Source organism: Chlamydotis macqueenii, chromosome 2, assembly GCF_036417535.1.
Source record: "Chlamydotis macqueenii isolate bChlMac1 chromosome 2, bChlMac1.mat, whole genome shotgun sequence".
Taxonomy (NCBI): Eukaryota; Metazoa; Chordata; class Aves; order Otidiformes; family Otididae; genus Chlamydotis; species Chlamydotis macqueenii.
This window is the reverse complement of record NC_141557.1, coordinates 71,947,809-71,955,447: the sequence shown is the minus strand read 5'-3', so window position 1 is coordinate 71,955,447 and position 7,639 is coordinate 71,947,809. Positions and strand designations below refer to the sequence as shown.

Below are 7,639 nucleotides of genomic sequence, written 5' to 3'. Positions count from 1 at the left end.
GTACACCAAACATGCCCTAACAAGATCCACACAAAGGAGGATAACCACCTTTCTTGATCTGATGGATAAGCTCAGTCTGCAGTTGGTCTTCAGTATCACCAAAAGCAGGGCTGTCAGAGATGGAAGTCCCCAAGCGATTCTGCATAGGCTGGTAACAGGAAGAGAAACAGAGGGATTTCCCCACCCTGTTTCTTTAGGGTTCTTACCAGCACCCCTGCCTGCCCAACCACCACCCTTGAAACAGCAGAGAATAGTGAGAAGGTTCAGACCAGTTTTCACTGAGGTCTTGAAACACATTTAATGAGATGGACAAGAAAAGACATCAGCCAGCAGATTGACTGACAGAGCATACGGCATCCATGTCTGGCAAGAAAAGCGACTAATGGAGGACACAAGTGGAGCACCCACTTCTAAAGTAAAAAAAGTAAAATCTGCTATATTTACTTTTTTTTTGTGCAATATCTGAACTTACTTAACTCACGGCTAAAGTACTGTAATATCATAGTGTGAAAAACTGGGAAATGTCAGTGATGCTGCTGAGAAAACCTACCCTGAATCAAAATTTAGATGCTCTACCTCAAATAGCAATTTCCATTGTAATTGCCCTCCCTTCACCAAGTTTCTCCAGAATGGTAATAATCCTTCTTTCTTCTCCTAGAGCATAATACAAGTTCATTCATTTTCTCTCCACTTTGGAAACTAACCATTATTAAAATTGACCAATTTTGTTCTTTCTTCAAGCATGATTTCTGTCACTTGTATTTCTAGAAAGTCATGTTTTGCCCTGTGACTAGTCCTGTTTATTTCTAGGATGACAGAAGTGGCAATTTTTGGTCCTTAATATCTGTGTGCATCAGAGAGAGAGTGGAAGAGACAGCGAGGAGTGATTAGAGCACCATGTATTCTCAATAACCACCCACGTACACCTGCACCCCCACAGAAAAGAAGTCTCACTCTACAAAAAGTTATTAATTATATTTTAAAAATCTACATGTTAATCAAGTTGTTTTGGAAGAACTGGCTATAGAATCATTTCATTCTGTCATTATAATTGGTCAAATTAAAAATCCAATTATATTTTTTTAAAATCTACTAAGCCCAATAAAGACTACGATGGAGTCTAGGACACCCTCACATTTTTTTTTTCCATACTGTCTGCTTTTATTGCATTTCATTAATTTTGGCATCAAGTTCCCATACACCTAACTTCCAGATGATATCCTCGTTTTACAAGTCGGCCTTGTCTTTCAGTGGTTTTCAGCAAGCACTTTGTATCATAGGGTACCAGCCCAAAAAACCATGAAGACATGGGCCAAGTTTGAAGATAAACACACAAACAAATACCTCCCAAAACATACTCAAAAAAAGTAGAGATGAAGTACAGAGGGATTTAAAGGAGTCAAAAAGATTGATTTCCCCAGACATAAGTGAAGCTTCTAGCATGGTGGAGAAGTCCACGTCTAGTTTCCAGATCCAATCTCTGTTCTGCACAGTGCATGGCAAGAGCTTCACACAAAGCAGGACACTCAGCAGGGATCGCAGGGCATTACATACAGTGCAGCATAGGATGATCAGTTGCATAAGGGCACGCTGTACCAAACAAACTACAATCTTAAGAGCTGCATGAACTGTGTAACATAGACCAAGCTGAGATGGAAAAGTTAAAAGAGGAGCCACTAATATAATTTTCCACCCTCAGAAAAGTTCTGGACCCTAGTTCCAAATTAACAGGCCTTCTCTGCAACTGACAGGATGACCCCCCTACTTCCCACATAGCTACCAAAGTTGATATATTCATAGCTTCTCTCCTTCACTCCAGCACTGAAGCATCAGATGACCAGTCAGCAGTAAGTGAAGAGCAGGCACATTTTGCAGCCCATTTTTGTGGTCTGGGCAGCAGAGGGAAGCTTCTAAGCAAGCAGGAAAGTAGACAGCTTCCAGGTACACATGGTCTCTCTTTCATCTGACACAGTTACAATTATCTTTGTTACTGGCAGATCCCCAGAGCTCAACTTCAGCACTACCAAGGGAGAGAGCTGAAGAAGCTTGGATGGCTGCAGAACCTCTTGGGTTGGATTATTTTCTCTCTAGGGAAACAGGGCATGCTCTAATGTTCCAGGTAGCACCAGTTATCAGTGAGACATTGTTCACCATGAAAGCCATGCAGTCCAGAAAATCCACGAGTGCAACACAAACTGTTTTACAGTGGCATGCAACACCGTAACATGAAAACACCTTCCCACTGGCTTTTACCCTATCAGTGGAGGAGATGGGAGGCACTGCCATCTGCACATCTGCACGATTCAGCATGCAGCTGGGACTTTCTGCTACCACTCCACTGCCATGGTACAGCAACATCCTCCCTCTCAGCTGGCAGCTGCTGGGTAAACTACCTTTATAGACCTCTGCTGTCAACCTTGGTACTCTATCCCAGCCTCTGTTTTCTTCAGTTGGCTCAGCAATAAAATACCTAATGATGCTGGTGTCTGAATCATCTTTGGACTCCGAGACAAATGGCTTGGGCGTCCCTCTGCAGAACTATTGCCCCAGGCATTTTGCAGTCTCAAGCAGGCATTAACACCAGCATGTGTCCCCTGCATGCTGTGCCCTGCTTCCACTAGGATGTTTTGCAGCAAGATAAATTGGTCTCACCACCTACTCTGCTGCAAGTACTCGTTCTGGCACTTAAGAGGGAGTCTGAGTCCAGCAGAGCCTCCCTCCCGGAGGCGTGGCACTGCAGGAAGAAAAGCCAGCCTGAGCATTGCTCCTAGAGCGAACGGGAAGAGATGGCTGCTTCAGAAAGAGCCCCTTCCCCGAGCAGCACTGATTCCAGGGATGTTTAAGTAGAATCAAGGAATCACAGTGAGATAAAGAGTATTATTATATTAATTCATATATGTATTTCCCTCCTCCCGCCAACTTTACCTCCTCAACATCAGTGATTAGTACATTTGTCGAAATACGCAGTATGGAAACAATTTCAGGTTGAGTGCATCACGTACTGACTCACTGCCGTGAAGCTCTACACTTCCACAGAATTCCTGGTGAATGACAATGAAATATTCATCAGCTCATATTTGTAAATGGTCCGGCAACATACTGAGTAAATGACCCCCGATGAAGTGCCTCACATTAAAATGGAACAGCAGCCAGCTGAAGCGAGGGAGCTACAAACTACGCATGTTTTGTCAGCACAGACAAGCAGCAAACACAAACAGAAAGAAGTCTAGTTGGACTCATCATCCTGACAGTGATAAACAAATGAGGAGCAGCCTGTTCACTTTAGAGGGACCCACAGGTGGTGCTGCCTGTGGCGGGAACGAGTGGGGCAATCTGGGCTAAATTTTACTCCCTGCCTTCTCTCACCATCAGAAAATGAGCCAGGCAAGACAAGAGGGTGAGCTGTTTTGCTCCCCCCATATGTTGACCCTGGTTCCCCACACCAGTCACCCCCATCCCTGGTACCTACGCTGCAAAGCACCACACCACGGGTCCTTAACTGAGGAGCTTGGTCCTCAAGGTGGCAAATGCAAGCCTATACCTTCCAGAGCAAATGGGGAGCCTGGCCTCCCCAGATAAGTGCCTGATACCAGGCAGAAGCTTCCCCAATTTGCATTTCTTGTCTTGCCTCTGCATTTTGATGCAAGCCCCTATGGAGAGGGAGCTGGGCTTCTGAGGGGAGCCAGCTATAGGAACAGGGGTATCACCAAGCACTGCTCTTTGTCTGGGGTGGTGTTACCCAGTGCTGATTTAAGGAGCAGAAGGGTGGATTTTCTGTCCTGCTTTCAGCTCTCATCATTATTCAGGATGCGTGATTTCCAGGGAGGTTGCCAGAGCTGCACTGCACCGCTTGTGACGGTTAATCCTCGGTACGGGAAAGCTCCACAATGGAAACTGTGAGAAGAATGCAAAATAAATTAGGAAAACCTAGTAAGCCATCATCAGCCTCCACAAAAATGCAGAGATACCCAGGTCTGGCCTCCCCCAGACCTTTTCCAAGGCATTTTCTTGAAATCAAGCTTAAAATAAAAATCCATCCATTGTTGCCCTGGGGCCTAGCAGAGAGGTGAGCTCCCACCACCAGAGCCAGGTGGGCGATGCAGATTTTTTTTTTTTTTTTAAAAAAAAAAAAGAAGAAATCATTTATTTATTTATTAATCAGACGCCTTGTGCTAAGGCAGATCGAGATGCGGGTCCACAGCTCCGCAGGCAAGGAGAACCTGAGCGAACAGCACCATCAGGCGGGCTCGCCTGGAAACACGCGTGGGGAACCACCCGGGACATCTCCGGCTGCACCCGGCCATCCCTCTCTGCGCTCTTCTCCCATCCCTCCAAGCAAGCAAGGAGGACCCCACAGCATCTCCCGGGAAAATCCAAGTCCAGGGTTGTAAGAGAAATCTTTAAGGGCGGCAAGGCGCATCCAGGAAAAGCCTTAAGGGAAAACTTCCCAAGTGCTTCTTCCCCTGCTACCCCTTCCTCCCCACCCCCCTCCCACCACACCCACTCTGCAGGTTGCTGACAGCTGTATGTATCTCAGCTTTAACTACGTAGTTCAGCTGACTCGTTAACCTGCTCTGGCATCTGAGCAGAGCACAGCTCTTAATTCCCTCCCTCAGCCTCTTCAATTTGCCAGTGCCCACAAAATTTGATGCTTTCGCCTTGAAAAAAAACCTCTCCCCAGTGTACAAACCCCCTCTGAGCCACTGCTAGCACCCACCATTCCCCTGCCTGTGTAGGGAAGGAGGACGATGCCCTGTTCAGCCTCAAGCTCTTTCACCAAAAGACTGCCTGTGAAATAACTTGGCTCCTTCAGCATCTTTGCTGCCTTCTCTTGCCAATTACCTGCTTGGTTAGTGCAAACTGGGAGCAGGAGCGTTTCCCACTGACGAGCCAGAGCCTCTTCCATCCCCTGAGAGTCACAGAGCAGATACAGTCCCAACACACACAGAGATAACAGATGGGAATTCAGCTCCCAGACTCCAGACCTTGGCCATGTCACCACCTTGGTCCTCAGTCTCATGCCTGTCACCCTTACCAAAGACAGGAGAGCACTGAATGAGACAGTCCAAGGAAAACAAAATGCTGTTTCACCCACAATGCTGCAGTGACTACAGCCATACCCACATTACTTTCATGACTTCCAAGGAAGGAACCTTTCCCACCAGCATCAGTTGCTTTTCTCATACCTGGCTTTTAAAATATTTTTTCCTCAGAGTGCTCTCCACTCCAGTGAATAATCAGGTACTTCTAATTATCTCCTAGCAGAACTTAGGTCATCTAATAGAAATGCATATAAATAAGTATATTTACTTGTTGTATATTTATTTTTGTATACATACATATATTTATTTAAACATTGTAAGTATTATATGTCTCAGATTTATATAAGATATAGAAATAAATACACAAATAAACACATACAGTCATGTTCACAAATTTAAAGGAAAACTATTCAAATGTGTGGTTACTCAGTTCCTCTAGGAAACACCACAGCTCAGAGTTTCAGCTTTGAGTGCTCAGTTAGATCTTACAGCAGGAACCCTGAAAATCAGGACCTTCCGTAGTTATGTTTGTGCTTATGCATACAGAAGAGTCGAGTTACATATCTAATTTCAGGCCCCTAATTTTCAAAAATTTGTGGCCTGAACAGGAAGTCCTGTGTTTGCAGTCACAGTGCCCCAAGGGGCACTTCTGTACGAAGTGCATCGTCCAGTCACCTTGAAGGGACGCTAAAGCATTGCAAGTTGTTGATAGCCCATCTCAAAAATCTCTGCCTTCTGTAGTAAAGAGACCTCACAATACCCAGACATGCTCAATGCAATAAAATTTCTGAACATCCCACATAAAGATGATAACAGAGCACCTAACACAAAAGATTAAAAAAAAAAAAAAAAGAGGAGGAAATGAGGTTATGTTTCCCATCACGGCATCCACATTAAGCTCGATAGCTGCTTATTTCTACTATAATTGTGCCAGAGTTGTTTTGAATTTAGTTTTCTTTATGCACCTTGCTCTGAAGTAGAGATATTTTGGGAAAAACAATGCACATAATGGCACTTAAATGCACATGGCAACACCTCACCAGTTGCCACTAATGATGTCAGAGGAGGTCAGGTGGGCACAGAAGTGTGAATTGCCCCTACATTTGTACGTTTTTGAGTGACTAAACAGCACCCAGAAGAACTGAAGCCTTTCTAGGACAGTAGGAACACAGAAAACAAAGAAGGAGGAATGTCTTTTTTTCCTGCCACCTTAATTCTCTTTGCTTTCAAGCCCTCCCTCAGCCCTTGCCTTTCATTTTTCTGTAAAAGGAGAATGCAGCGCCAAGGAAAGTCAGCTTGCAGCAGCACTGGTTCATGGGAAAGCCTGCAGAAGCCACCTCCAGGCACTTCTGTAAGTACACTTTTTCTATGCTGGATTGTCAGTTGTGCTGCTCTATTCTAAGTGTAGAGCCATAGAGCAAGATGGTTGGGGTGGATTTGTTGGCAGATCAGTAGGGACTCATAATATTCCTGCCAAATTCGTTTTCTCATGTGACCTGAGCTTGACTTGGAACATGGATTTCCTACAGAGACAAGTCAGAGCAGTGCCAGGAATTTGAAGGCCAGGTGGTCTGCAAAGCTTCTCCCCAGGCTCTGCGATCCTATTTCCTCACGTCATTCTTTCCAGCCAGCACGGAGCTCGGGCTGGGTGCTCACAGCAAACTGAGTCCTCAAGACTAATGCAATTTTCTCCTTCCCACCACCACCAATCCTCTGGAAAAGATTGCGACAGAAGTGGGAGGAAAGATGAGCACGTTTCTGCTAGGAAACAGATTCAGACAGGCTTTGACCAAGACTGCTAGCGAAACTTTTCTTTGCCAGAGGAAACTAAAAAAAAAAAAAATCAATCCCAATTTTAATCTCAGCAGCATCCACATTGGGCTTAGCTAGTCCATACTGTCGTGTCCTTGCTAACTCAGAAAGCCTGTATTTGTCTGCCTGCCTGAAAGGGAAAGCTATCATGCAAAGACAGATAGGTTTTCTGAAGAAAGCTATCCATAGCCACGCTAGTCTCTTGGGATGAGAAGGTCTAGACATTAATTTTAGATCTCTGGCAATCTGCATGCTAGAAATACCTTGTGGCTTTGATCCATACTGACTTCTATTAAGGAAATAGAAGCTAGAATGAGCTGGAAGCTCTCCCAGATGATGCTCTCTGAATATCCATTGAGAAAAAGCAGCCTACCCTAGTATATGACTTGCCTCATCCCTAAGAAACTCTTACTAAAGAAAGCAAGGTCAGCTTCCTGAAGAGGTACAATAGTATTGTCAGCATTGTAATGCAATATCAAGCTAGGACCTGGACCAAAAGATGGTGCTTTTCTCACTGTTTTGTCTCAGCAGCAACCAGGGATAATGCACAGATTACAGCTGTCTGCTTCTGGACACTTTCATCTTCTCGTACCACTAAGGAAGAATCCCTGCTGTCCCACCTCTGACACAGAGCAGGGAGTAGCAGTCTCATCCTAAAATGGCTTCTGTTATTCTCTAAAAACATTAGAGAAGCAGCAGTGGCCCCTCACATGTATAATCCCATATCTATAATTGCTGCCTTGTTGGCAAATTCCCATCACAGATTGCACTCAGCTCTATCCCAC

General features: G+C 44.9%; 1 long non-coding RNA gene across 1 annotated transcript; it reads left to right on the top strand.

Annotated features, from left to right (window-relative positions):
- Nucleotides 1–256: 256 nt before the first annotated feature.
- On the top strand, nucleotides 257–1,126 carry LOC147601695 (uncharacterized). Its single transcript, XR_015257840.1, has 2 exons — nucleotides 257–424; nucleotides 811–1,126. It is a non-coding gene; the product is annotated as an uncharacterized LOC147601695 (long non-coding RNA).
- The last annotated feature ends 6,513 nt before the right edge of the window (nucleotides 1,127–7,639 follow it).